At 48.3% G+C, this 14,287-nt stretch overlaps 1 protein-coding gene across 10 annotated transcripts in view; it reads left to right on the top strand.

The window, feature by feature from the left end:
• Positions 1 to 14,287, top strand: part of LOC147580409 (uncharacterized) — a 90,992-nt gene that overhangs the window by 1,266 nt on the left and 75,439 nt on the right. Inside the window, exon 1 of one of the 10 annotated variants that reach the window (XR_015252873.1) lies at positions 573 to 2,190. The exons of the other annotated variants lie outside the window; for them this stretch is intronic. The gene's annotated coding sequence lies outside the window, so the exon portion shown is untranslated. Of the gene's footprint in view, positions 1 to 572; positions 2,191 to 14,287 lie in introns of those variants that run through there. 10 annotated transcript variants of the gene reach the window in all.

Raw genomic sequence — 14,287 nt, 5'->3', positions numbered from 1 at the left:
GTTCTCTTGGAGAGTTTAATAAGGTTTGACCTCAGCATTTCCTACCTCTGATACAGAGGGTTTGGATTTTCTGCACTAGGGTTGGAAACAGACTTCTCCACTCACGGCCGCCTTACACGCCGCAGAGGAGACAAATCTGTTTGCCTGGTGCCTGTGATGCCCATTCCCATGCAGACACACCGGGGAGGGATAAGGCAGACTTGATCTGACTCGCCCTGATTTTCATCTGGTTCAACCTGATTTGCTCAGGCTTGGGGAAGAGGGCTAGCTAGTCCTTGTGAATTTTACTGTGGTTTTGGTCTTCCCTCCAGGGCCTTTCCTAAAGCTCTTGGTTATGTTAGTATACACCTGAGTTCTCTGCGTCAGACCCCCAACTCACCGCAGTGCTGGGCGGATGGTGAGCACAGAGGCAGGCATCTCACCACGTAGCCGCAAGGCCTGGGACACACGAGTCCCAGCAGCACATTGCTGAGCGCCTCGTAGTCCGTGGGAGTATGTTAGGATCTCCAAGGGTTACTCTAAAGTTACTCTAGCTGGGCGGAAAAAACCAGATGGCCATTTTCCCCGCCATGCACATGATCTTGCCAATGCCTCCAGTTGAAACTTACTTACAGATTCTTCCTTCTGCAGCTGGAAAACTGATACTTGTTTTTGGCTGCATTTACTGAGATGCTAGCCACCCCAGAATTAATTAAATCTGCTTGTTCAGCATAGCCCAGTCCCATCAGCAGTCGGTGATGAGAGACTTTTGGGAAGTCTAAGACAATGACGGGTGAGCAAGGAGAAGGGAGAGAGCGCAGAGTGCTGACCCCCGAATCTGAGACCCGAGTTCAAGCTCACGCCAGTCATGATGTGTATTTTTGGTCGAGTCCGTTCATCGTCTTGGGCCTTGGCTGAACATGGTGATTTCTAGCAAGGTCCTTTCCAGCTGTAAAAGGCCACGATTGTCGGATTTGGGAAGAACCACACTTTCTGGATTATTCTGGAAGCATGGGCCGTGGCTTCTGAGCCAGAACTGTGTTATAATCTAGCTTAGTCTCTCTCTGCTTTTGTGGCTTCGGGCTCTTGTTTCGTCTTTCACGTGGGGATGCTGCTGCTTGTTTTGCAGAATTGTCGGAGGACCAGTGCTCAGGTACAAAGAGAATCTCACCCAGACTCAGCGTATGGCAGGCACCCAGTGCGTTGAGGGCTCCCGTGCTAGCCAGGTGTCCGCCTGGCGACTCATTTGTATTTACGAATGCCCAGCAGCAGCGCGAAGGCAGAGTGGCCATTGGTGATAGAGACAAAGGCAACGTTAGAAAGAAAAAGAAAAGATTGTTCTCGGTGCCTTCCCATGGGGCTCCTTAATCAGCGTTGGCCACTTTCTCCCACGTGTGCTGTTGTTGGGTAATTAGTGTCCCAGGCAAAGCCAAGCCCGGGGCACACTGAGTGCCTTTGTTTTAGTCCTGTAAATTTCAACACAGGTTGGATGGAACAAAACCCCAATTCATTTGAGAGATTCTCCAAATCTGGTTCCCCGCGCTGAGCCAAGGGAGAAAATGCCCGACGGCCTCAGGAGTGGATGGTGGGTTGGGCAGCTCAGGCAGTAGAAAGATCTCGAGGAGGCTGAGAGATGCAGAAGAGGTGCCTTTTGATGATAATTGGCAGACGGTGGCCAGTGTCGGGGTCCTGGTGATGCGGTCTGTCCGGGGAAAATGCCCAGGATCCCTGTTCGAGAAGAGACCCGAGGGCAATGCTTTTTTTTTTGTTTCGTTTTGCTCCCCTTGAGGAAGGGTAGCCTGATATCTTTCAAGCCAAATGCTCTGAGAGTCACTGACTTAAACTTGACAAACACTGATCTCACAGAGATCACGGAAGCTACAGAGCTGAGTCGCACATCCTGATGCAGGTGCAGAAATTTGCAAGGTGAAGGAGTTAGGCTGCAAAACAGGAGTTCCAGTAACGACGGGAGTGGGAGAGAAATTCAGAAGTGTGGCACCTACAAGGTGCCACATATGTAATAGGATGGCATTCTCCATCTGCATGAGTGGAACGACCCAGGGTGACCGGATCATAGGGCGCAAACAGAGGTGTGAGGGGGGAAGAACTCGCCCTCAGTGAATGTGCGTGGCTGGATATCAAGTTGGGAGTCCCTGCTTGAGATGAAGCTGGACCACTGGGGTCCCCAAATGCCTGATGCCCAACAAGCTGGTGAGTAGGTCCATTAGAGGTGTATTTGCAAGGGGGTCAGGGGGCCTCCTAGGAGACAATTTGCCTTAAAGGAAGTGGGGGGTCAGCAATGACAAATGTGATTAGAAGAAGAACCTTGGTTATTGAATGCAGGAGGTGGCGATTCTGAGCACAGGGTAGGGTTTGTTCCTCAGATTGCCCCCTGCCAAGACCTGCAAGGAATAATATCTGTGTTCTGTGGACATTCTAGGGCCTGGGGCAAGGGGATGTGACAAATAAAATATGAAAGTCGTCTCTTTTAACAAATCCTGGTGCTCCCCTATGGGCCAAGCAGTACTGCTTTGCTGTCTTCCCAATAGACAGAAGAACATTCTCCCCGCGTTGCAACTGTCCACAGAGCACGGACTCTGGAGGCAGGTGGATACACCTGACAGGCACAGAATGACTTGGCAGAACTGGTGGCTGTGGCAGGCAGACCCCTGGAGCTACAGGTGTCACTGGCAACTCACTGCATGTGTCTGTAAACTCATGGGAATTGCTTCCTGGAGACTCCCAGAATTATTTGGGGACACATTTGCCAAGAACTGATTCTGTATTCACATGTGGGGTAAAAAAAAAAAAAGGCAGCAAAAGACAGATTATACTTGATTTGGATGCTTTAAGAATCTGTCTTCTGCAGCGTGGTAGGCACTGTTGGTCGTTCCCGTAGTATCTACTTCCTCGCTTTTCACAAAATCCTGATTTTGTTCGGGTAGCCTCCCTTCATGCATGGGAGGTAATCCTATTCCTAGGGATTACAGGTGAGTCTGGTTGGTTTAAGAGTCATTCCACTTCTGTCCCCAGTGATTGGCTAGCGTTGGTCATATTTGGTCTAATAAAATACGGAGACAGGCTAGCTATGCGCGTTTGAAACATTCATTTATCTGCATTCTCCCAGGACGGAGCAGCCCAGTCATTTTTCCTCCGGAAATGGTCGTGTGCTAATAGGAAGGCCAGACTAGCTGCCACGTGCTTTCTGTCCAGCTAGGATGGAAGAGAGATAGGCCAGAGAATGGTTGGAAATGTATGCGGAACCTCGGACTTAGGCCAACTCTAAAGATTGCTAATCTTTTGGAACCTCCAGGTATATGCGTCAGTAAATTTCTTTATTATTTACGGAAGTTTGCCTTGAGTTTTCTATTATTCGAATCTGAAACTGTTTCCTGATAAATGTGGTTTGGTCACTGTCTTTATGTTTCCAGGACAGGTGTCCTGGACCAAAAGGACAGGGTGTTCTAGTCAAGGATATATACATTCGAACTGAGAAGATCCCTCCCTGTCACTCTCATGTGGGACGTATTATTTCTCCCCTCAGAGCTTGCCATGGGATTGTTTGGGATTATCAGCCGTCTCTGGCCATCCCCAAGCTTCCCATTGAGAGATGAGGTTTATGTTCCCTCTTTTTGAATCCGAGTTGACCTTAATGACGTGGTTTACCCAACACAATACAGGGTAAGTGATGCTGTACCCTTCCTGAGGTTGGGTCAGAAGAGGCTATGCATCCACCCCCGCCCCGGCCCCGGTTCTTGGGGTGCTTGCTCTGGGAGAAGCAGCTGCCATACGTGAAGTCTAGTTACCTGAGGTGGCCATGCTGGAGAAGCCACGTAGAGGTGTTTTGTTTGAAAGCCCCGGCTGGGCTCCCAGTGGACAGCCTGAGTCAGTTGCCAGCCACGTGAGCGAGCCATCTCGCATGTCCAGCCCAGAGAAGCTGGACTGAAGTCCTAAGATTGCATCCCCAGCACACGTCTGGCTACAATAGCACGAGAGAACTCCAATGAGAGCTGCCTGGCTGAGCTTTTCCTAAATTCCACGAAACCGTGAGCAACATAAAATGATTGTTTTAAGCTATTAAGTTCCCGGATAATTTGTTACGGCAGAGTAACCATAATAAAGCTGCTCGTTGTTGTGTTTTGCTTTGGATTTGTGCTATTAGCTTCCCAATAATTATGTGGAAAGGATTTCTTCTTTTCTCTTTCTCAGATGTAGAAATCCAGAGCAATAGTCTCAGAATTTCGTCTTATCTCAGGCTGTTTTGCTTGCAAGTCAGAGTGAAACTTGCAAAGTAGCTTAAGTGAGAAAGGGGAATGTGTTGGAACAACCAAGAGTCTCAGGAGTCCCAAAGGCGGGTGGGCAGCCTCTCTCTCATCCTCGTGGAGTGTCCTCTGACATTGTGCCAGCATTGGCCTGTGCGGAATATGGCAGAAGCGATGGCATGTTGTTCCAATATGAGGTTATAAAATACTGCAGCCTTTGTTTTAGGCTCTCTCTCTCTTTTTCTGTTGGATCACCCACTCTGGGGGAAAGCCATGTCACCAGCAGCCCCCTGGAGGGGCCTGTGTGAGGAACTGAGGCCTCCCACCAACAGCCACTTTGGAAGTGAATCCTCCAGCCCCGGTCAAGCCTTCAGATAACCACTGCCCAGCCCAGCATCCTGACAGACACCTCGTGAGAGGTCCTAAACCAAAACCACTCAGCTAAGCCTTTCTGAATTCCTGACCCTCAGAAAGCTGTGAGAGGTACAAAATGTTTTGAGTGTAACTGCTATATTTTGGGGGATATTTTGTTGTGCAGCAACATTAGGTGCGGTAGATACAAAGTCTTGCAACCCTTTCTGTCTGGTGAGAAACAGCATATGGAAATCCCGGAAGGATACTCATCCGGTAACTTTTAGTCAGCTTTCAGTACATTAAAATTTGTTTTAATGTGTATTTTTTAAAAATTTTTTTAACTTTTTTTTTTTTTTTTTATATTTATTTTTGAGACAGGGAGAGACAGAGCATGAAGACGGGAGGGTCAGAGAGAGGGAGACACAGAATCTGAAACAGGCTCCAGGCTCTGAGCTGTCAGCACAGAGCCCGACGCGGGGCTCGAACTCACGGACCGTGAGATCATGACCTGAGCCGAAGTTGGCCACTTAACTGACTGAGCCACCCAGGAGACCCTTTAATGTGTATTTTTTATTTTTATTTTTTTTGAGAGAGAGAGAGAGAGCGAGTGCATAAGTGGGGAAGAGGCAGAGAGGCAAGGAGACACAGAATCCGAGCTGTCAACACAGAGCCTGACATGGGGCGCAAACTCAGGAACCGTGAGATCGTGACCTGAGCCGAAGTTGGCCACTTAACCTACAGCCACCCAGGAGCCCCAGCTCCCAGTACACTGAAATGGTGGAGAAAAAGAAATGTTACTTTTTTCACCTTGTTCTAGGTAGTGTTCCCCAACCCAATCCTGTCGCCCCTCTCCCCCTGACAGGCGCCGGATACAGAATTCTGTTCACAGTCTCCACATGGGATATATATATATTGTTACACATTTTCGTATTTGTCTGTGTGTGTGTTTTTGTTTTACAGGGAAAGAAAAACATCTATTGATTCCTTTTATGTGTCAAGCAGTATGGTAGATACTTTGTGTACTTTAATGGAGAGAAAAAGCAAGTCAACCCCAAACCTGCCGATAGTTCTTCTGTCTTCCAAGGGCAAGGTGGTGATAACAATTCACATCAGTGGGACACCGATCATACATTTAGAGATTGCTGTGGAAAGGAGAAACTGTGTCTGAAGCTCTCATAGTTATCCTGGGGTTTTAGGGGTGAGGGACATAGCAAGGGACCTTTAGTTTAGGAAAAACATGGAGTCTATGACCTTGGAACTAGAAGCATCAGGGTGATAAACTAGATTGTCCTGTATAATATGGAAACAAAGATGGAGCTTCTGGGGGGTAGCTTGAGGAGGAAGGACCCCAGGAAACAGAGAAGGAAGGAGATGTGAGAGGACTCCCAGGCAAGGAGGGGTGCCTATGGGAATCGCAAGAAGGGTTGGGTAGGTTACATCTGTACCTATGTAAGTACACCACGTGTGGGTGCCTGGCGTGTCTGTGCTCCAGTCAGAGGTTATTTGCGGACACCCACGTTTGCATTGTATGTAATTTTCATGTGCTAGGAACTATTATTCTTAAACCTTTTTTTGTTTCCAAAAAATGTTACACTTGAAAAGCGTAAAAACCATTCTTCACTTGTGGGCCGTATGAAACCAGGAGGCGGGTTGGATCTGGCCCACGGACGGTCGTATGCAGGTCCCTACACTACACCACTCAGTTATTTATCAGTTCGTAAGTGAACCAACAGATCAACAGAGCTTTAAAGAGGAAAGAGGAGTGGTCGGCATTCACTAGATAAAGAGGGGCCATCATCGTCTTTTTTCCTAGGACGTGTTTACTGAGATCCACAAAAGGCTCTTCCCCGACAGATTAGTGCATTGGAATCCCTGCACCTTTTAACCTACAGGTCAGCATCTGTTCCTTTGGATGATTCACACTTTCTTGACCTCACTTGCTGTGTGTGTGTGTGTGTGTGTGTGTGTGTGTGTGCATGTCTATCTGTATGCATATGTGTGTGTGTATGTGTTTAATGAGAAGGCGTGACCAGGTACCTTCAAGGTCCCTCCTGGCTCTGAAACTCTAGGATTTCAACAAAATGTGTCTGATTTTTAGGGTGAATTTTTTTTGCCCGTTCTCTTGCCCCCCTCTTGTTCTCTTCTCTTTGATTCTGTGATCATCCTCCCTTTCCAACCTTTGACCTTCTTCCTTTCTGATACTCTATGTCAAGACTGCTGGGATGATCATATCCAAAAGCATCCCAGGGAAAACCAGCTGGACTATCCAGGATAATAAAACAAGCCGGCAAGAGGTGAAGGGGTGTGTAATTGCGTTCTTTGTGTCGACTCTCAAAGCCGCATGCTTCGACCATCTCACGATGGCAGGGATTTTTCTGTTTTTCTGAAAGGCTGATGTAATACCGTCATGTTTTTCTTTTTCTTTTTTTTTTTCTTCAGGGAAAAAATAAGACGAATTCATTTTCATTGGGATTAACGAATCTTTCTTCTTTTATGTTGGCAACATGAGGTCTTAGCAGATCTCTGATCTGGTGCTGAATAAAAAATACAGCATTACAATAGAGCACCGAGGCTGGGGGCTTGAACCCAATTTGGATTACTGTGCACAGCAGCAGGCGTTCTGTAACTAATCGGGGGGGGGGGGGGGGTGGGGATCTTTGGAGCTGGTCTGAGGGACAGTCCCCAGGACCAAGCCCCACACGCCCGGCCTATTGTTTCACCCTAATCCGGGGCCAGTCATGGGGAGGCTGAACTTACAATCAGATGCTCAGAGCGCTGGCCTGGCTTCAAGCTGTCAGCCAGGTGGGTAAGAGGCATGGCTGTGCAAAAGCAGGATTGGCGTTGAACCAGGAGATTTAAGAAGGGTGGGGCGTTGGTTGAAGCGTTTAGCCTCTCCAGTCTCAGTTTCTCTATGTACAAACCTGGGTCAATCAATCATTTTTACCCCAAGGCCTCACTAACCTGGAGGTAAAGGATCATGGCGATACCGTGGGGTGGAAGAAAGGCTGGGGTTTCTGCGGAGGCTCCAAGGGCAGAGGAGAGAACCAGTAAAGAGAAAGAGGAGGCGAGGTTGGGGGGAGAGCAGCCATCATCTCTTGGAGAGCCGCTCTCTCTCATATGTTAGCAGCTCCCTGTGTCAGAATGATTCGAGGGAATAGTTTACGATGATTTGGGGTGCTCGTTTAGAAATATCCCCGTGATAGGTAATAGGGCATTAAGACCAGCTCATAGTTTCTACATTGCAGGGCCGTTGTAAGAATCAAGAGACAGTGGGTCTGCTACCTTGAAGCTGGTGATGGTGATGCCTGCTCTTTCCTTAGCATCCTCTGACGGTGTTTCTACTTCCTTTATTTCCAGTTCCACTCTATTTCTTAAAATCGGAAGGAAATCCGAGCATTGCTTTGCTCACCTGCTCTGATATCTTGATTCCTCCCAACAGAATATCAAACTCCCGTGACCCACAGCCAGGAGCCTCCTGACTTTGGCCCAGACTACGCTCTCGGCTCTGTTTCTCTGTCTCTCCTATATAAGCGCTCTGTCTGGCAAAACTAATTCTTACTGTGACCCTCGTATAATAATGCTGAATGTTTACAGAGGTTCCCCAAAAAATTAAAAATAGAACTACCCTACAACCCCCCAATTGTACTACTAGGTATCTATCCGTGGGATCCAGGTGTGCTGTTTTCAAGAGACACATGCACCCCAATGTTTATAGCAGCACTATCGACAATAGCCAAAGGGTGGAAAAAGCCCAAATGTCCATCGACTGGTGAATGGATAAAGAAGATGTGGTGTATATATACAATGGAATATTCTTCGGCAATCGAAAAGAATGAAATCTTGCCGTGGGCAACAATGCGGATGGAACTAGAGTATATTACGCTAAAGTGAAGTAAGGCAGTCAAAGAAAGACAAATACCATATGATTTCAGTCATAGGTGGAATTGAAGAAGCAAAACAGATGAACGTAGGGGAGAGGAAGGAAAAATAATATACAAACAGAGAGGGAGGCAAACCATAAGAGACTCCTAAATACAGAGAACAAACTGAGGGTTGCTCGCAAGGTTTTGGATGGGGGGATGGGCTAAGTGGGTGATGGGCACGAAGGAGGGCGCTTGCTGGGATGGGCACTGGGTGTTGTATACAAGTGATGAACCACTAAATTCAGTTCCTAAAACCATTATGATACTATGAGTTCACTAACTGGGATTTAAATTTTTAAAAAAGTCCATAAAAATAATACCAAATATCTTCTTTTTCATTTCTCTGCGTCTCTGTTCCCTCATCTATTTGTCACAGCTGTAATGATAATTCAATGAGATAGTTAAAATTATCTGAGCCATGGAACAGGCCCAGGCAGTGTCTGGCCACGGTGAATGCTCTGTATGTGTTAAAAGGGATCCCTCGTACCTCTGCACCTTTTTTTAAAAAATTTGTTTTAATGTTTATTTATTTTTGAGAGACAGAGAGAGAGAGAGAGAGAGAGAGAGAGAGAATGAATGGGGGAGGGGCAGAGAGAGAGGGAGACGCGGAATCCGAAGCAGGCTCCGGGCTCCGAGCTTCCAGCACAGAGCCCGACGCGGGGCTCGAACCCATGAACCGCGAGATCATGACCTGAGCCGAAGCCGGACGCTCAACCGACTGAGCCACCCAGGCGCCCCTCTGCCCCCCCCCCTTTTTTTTTTTTTTTTATAAAGAAGCTCTATCCCTGAATTCTGTCTTTATTGGTCAATAGGTCTAAGTGTATTTTCTCTAAATGGAGCCAGGTAGATGTGGCTGTGCAGACCTATTTCATTTCATTCTGAAATCCTGGGAAATACAGTTCATTTCATGAAAGTTTATTTTGTGTCTTTTTAAAAAGAGCTTATTTACTTATTTCTCTATTTAGAGAGACTGAGCATGAGTAGGGGAGGGGCAGAGAGAGTGAGAGCGAGAGCAAGAGTGCGTGCATGCGTGAGAGAGACAGAGAGAGAGAGAGAGAGAGAGAGAGAGAGAGAGAGAATCCCAACCAGGCTCCTCACTATCATCACAGAGTCTGGCCTGGGGCTCGATCCCATGAACCGTGAGATCATGACCAGAGCCGGGATCAGGAGTCTGATGTTTAATCGACTGAGCCACCCAGGTTCTCTAATTTTGTGTCTTCTCCAATGCTCAGCACACTGTAGGAATGCCCGAACCGGCTAGAAGTTAGATGTGAATGTTCAAATGGCCTCCTGGAGGGGATAATGGCTTCTGCTCACCCTTCAAGACTGAACATGGTTTAGTGCTTCTTCCCCAACAATTCTGTCTCCAATTGTCCTCCTTGCTTACACAGCTCCTAGTTAGAACAAGTGAGAATTTCATGGCTGCCTACCTGTTTCATGGTATTTTCTCCTTCCCAGCTGTACTTCCAGCCCCCAGAAGGTCAAATATCTTCTGTGTCTGGAATGGTCCTGGCATTTACCGTTTGCTTTAACCCAGGATAGGCTTCGTGCTTGATGGCAGCTATCTGGCAGCCTCCACGCATAGTGAGGCATATAGGAGAAATGACCGCTAAGTTTACAGGTGACATTTTCATGACTACGGAATTAATCCTTTGGATGAAGGGGTCTGGATAAATTTCTGGTGTCGTTGTCTGGGTTCTAGTTGTGGATCCAAAGGATGCTTTCATTGTTCTTTTAGGAGAAATTAATCCTGTGTGCAATGAAAACAAACAGAAGAATTTTAAAATTAAATATTTTGTGGGGTGTCTGGGGGGCTCAGTCAGTTAAGCATCTAGTTTCGGCCCAGGTCATGATCTCACAGTTCGTGAGTTCAAGCCCTGCATCAGGCTACCTGCTGTCGGCACAGGACCTGCTTCAGATCCTCTCTCCCCACTCTCTCTCTGCCCCTTCCCTGATCCCATGCTTTCTCTGTGTCTCTGAAAAACGATAAATAAAAAAATTTAAAAAAAATTTTAATGTTTATTTATTTTTGAAAGAGAGAGAGAAAGCGTGAGCGAGCATGGGACGGGCAGAGAGAGAGGGAGACACAGACTCTGAAGCAAGCTCCAGGCTCTGGAGCAGTCAGCACAGACCCCGACACGAGGCTCGAACCCACGAACTGCGAGATCATGACCTGAGCCGAAGTCGGAGGCTTAACTGACTAAGCCACCCAGGCGCCCCAAAATGAAAAAAAATTTAAATTAAATATTTTGTTTATGTGGTTACTGTAAATCAGGCCCTGGATACCTGTGTTTATAATTTTAATTTGTATTTCTTGCAGAAATATTGGAACAACATTAAAATGGAAATTAAGGTCAAAAACATACAATGCCACTACTCTAAACAAATTGACAGCTTACAGTTTTCCGTGGCTCATTCTGGTTCCCTTTAATAGGCATGCATGTGATTTTTGCATAGTGAGAGCCATAACAGAGCCAGAAATGGTAATTCTCATAAAAAGTAAAGCCATCATTTATGAGTACTGAATATTTGCCAGGCCAAAAGGGTTCATGGGTACTTTTGAATCTTGAGTCCTCCCACCAATCCTATGAGATAGGTATCTTATTATCCCATCTTAAAGATGAGAACACTAAGGGTTAGGGAGGGCGATGCGCTCCAAGCCCACGTGTCCGGAGCGGTGGGGCTCGTATGTGATCTTTTCTTCGCTCTATTGAACCGGCCTGCAGCCTGGGAGGCAGCATCGACACGATTATGGTCCAAGCCGACACCAACCCTCTGCCCCACGCTGGCAGCTCCTGGACTCACTTCCCCAGTGTCGGGGGGGAGGCTGGGGACTGCTGTCCCCACACAGTGGCGGAGGAAAAGCCGCCCTTGGAAGTCAGATCATCGCCTGAAAAGGTTTACGACATTTGTTCCAAATGTGTGGAAGATACGTGTCAGTTTGACTCACCTGACTCCTCGAAAGAGCTGGAGAATTCCAGCCTCGAGGAAGCCAGAAGGGAGCCCGGCACCGTGAGCCCATCCTTGCCTTGGTCATCCAAACACAAAAGGTCCTTGTGCCGTGTCTTGGGTTTCAGGCTGTGTCGTCGAGTTTTGGGAAATGAAGGTACATGGATGGAGGCCGAGGGAGTGTCTCGGAGACGCCCCGATGTCCAGGAGCAGTGCAGCCTCTCAGGCACACGCGGGGGGCCAGTGGCTTTGCCTGGTGGCCCTTGAGGACTTCAGTGCTTGGCACGTGTCAGACCCTCTGTAAATGTCTGAGCGGATGGATGGACAGACGCAGTTGCTTATATCAAACTGGCGCACTCCCTCTTGCTCGATCAAGACTAAAATACAGGTCAACAGTGGAAGGCTGAGTGGGTGTGTACCTGAGCTTGTGAGTGCGTGTGAGTGTGTGTGTGCGAGTACGAGAGGCTGTGAGTGTGTGTAGCTCTGGAGAGAATGAAGAGGTGGGCAAAGCCCTCAACAGCGCTACGTGGTAGATATTGCGATTTGCATTTTACTAGGTGTGGGCGTAAGCTTCGGAGAGACGAAGTACCCTGCCCCAGGTCATTCCAGTGAGTGGCGGCACTGAGCCTTGACCCACCCTCGCTAAAGCTGGTGGCCTCCTGGTCATACTGTGCCCAGCTGCTCTGGGAGACGTACTGGGGCCAGTGTTGCAGGGTGAAGGAGTTGGGAGTCCCGGGGAGGGGGGGGGTGGTGGGAGGAAGCTCGTAGGGGTGTCTCGGGGGCAAGGGCTCAGGGAGGGCTCAAAGCTAAAGCCTTCGGCCCATGTGTGAGCGCGCCTGGGAGAATCAGCACGTTGACAGGAAGGCGTCCAGAGAGAAAGATGCCTCCCCGCAGTGTAGATGGGAGGATTTGGGTGGCTGGAAATTTCCTTTAATGCTTCAGCCTTTGTGCCTGGCGTCAGCCGGGCTGCGGGCCCCACGAGCACCTGTACAACAAAGGTCCTGGTGACTGCCCTTCTCTAGCTTGCCTTGAATAAGGCCCAGAAGGGGCCTTCCCAGAAGGGAAGGTCCCCGACCCGGAGCAAGTAAGTGGAAAAAGGCACCGTTTGTAAAGCGCAAAGCAAACCCTTCACCCTTTTACGGCTAAAATCCCAGGATCCATGACAACTGGCCAGAGCGAAGAAAATGGCTGTCTCCTCCCCATTTCATTGTTTACCTTGCAAGTTCCTCCAGCAACTGAGGATCCGGGGCGGCCAGATTTGTGGACGCATTCTTGTTTCTCAACACCCGCCCCCCCCCCCCCCCCCCCGCCCCGCCTTTATTGCAGGCCTCGTCAGTGCCAACTTTGCTTTGTCCTTCTCTGGAGAAGACTGTGAGAACCAGGGTGGGCAAAGTGTCAGGCTCTTGGTGCTGTTGAAAATCCTTTGAGATGGGAGAAGTCGCTAGAACAAAGGGGTCGGAGAACAAAAAAGCCCCCAAACAGCTTGGCCCCTGCCTCTTGGGGTCTTTATCATTTGAAACCCTGGGATTTGAGAGTGTCTGACTTGGCCTTTCCCAGGGATGGTTTGGCAGGGATACAGAGGGAGTGGTGGCTAGGAAACTGGTCGGACAGCAGTCTCGACAGAGAGAACTTCTCAGGCCGACAAAGCCTTGTTGCTTTGGACGGTGGTCTTTCTCTGCCTTCCTTCTTTCCCTCTCTTTCTCTCTCTCCCTCCCCCCTTCCTTCCCTCTCTTGCATATGCTTCTAGTTAATGATCTGCCACTTGAAGAAACTCTACACAATGGGGTAAAGCTTCAAAATCTTGCAGCAACCAGTGCCTTCCGATAATTTGCTCTCAGAAAATAACGGGGTGTTTGCACAAAGAATCCTCGGTGATTCCCTGCAATGTTGCTACATTCGCGAAACAGTGGAAGAAGTCCACACGGCCAGAAATAAGACCGGTCAAATGCATTATGGCTTATTTTTACTTTAGCAAAGGGATTGATGTTTGCTTATTCATTCTACAGTTGGATATTAGCTCTGTGCTGGTTGCTGGAGATCCATGGGGGTCAAAAAAGATATGGTCCCTGACCTAATGACGTTAAAAGATATAGTCAAGACGATGCGGAAAGAAGCGCAAATCACAAATCACGACGAGTGCCATGTGGAAAATGATGGGATATGAAAAGAGGGTGTATTGGTGACACTGAACCTCAGCCAGAGATGGGGAAGGATTTCTTTAAAAGCCAACGGTCTTTGAACTGCGAGTTGAAGGATGAGCCAGAGAAACATGGTGGATGGATAGAGTGACTGCCATGCCTATTGTGAGCCCCAGTTCTGGGAAGAGCATGGCTTGTCCAGAAAGCCAAGAGAGGGAGGCCAGAGAGGGCTGTGCAGGGCAGGAGAGGAAGGCAGAGCCGGGGTCTAGAGGCTTTGCCTTCTGGATTATGACAGGAGTCTGCTTTCTATCCTAAGAACAATGGGCAGTTTCAGGGTGGCCAGGAGTGAGAAGGCAAGGGGCAGTCAGGGCTGTGTGACAAAGTCAGATTTGCAAAAAAAAAAAAAAAAAAAATCCCTGTGTGTACAGCATGGTGCAAAGCTTACTGGAGCCTCAGGAGGGGTGCAGAGGCCAATTAGTTCCTGAGACGAGGGGCATTTGGACCCGTGGTGGTGGATTGGAGATACTTGGGAGGCAAAAGTGATGGGGCATGGTGATGGATTGGATATTGTCATGGGAGGGGCCAGTCTAAGAGGGAATGAAGGGTCGAGGACTATGCACGAGTTTCCGATGGCTGCTGTAACAAAATACCACACACTGGGTGGCTTAAACAATAAAAATGT

The sequence above is a fragment of the Puma concolor genome, chromosome B3 (assembly GCF_028749965.1).
Source record: "Puma concolor isolate L17-30 chromosome B3, mPumCon1.1.hap2, whole genome shotgun sequence".
In the NCBI taxonomy this organism is placed as follows: domain Eukaryota; kingdom Metazoa; phylum Chordata; class Mammalia; order Carnivora; family Felidae; genus Puma; species Puma concolor.
Note: the sequence above shows the minus strand (reverse complement) of the source record. Positions and strands in the feature narration are given on the sequence as shown.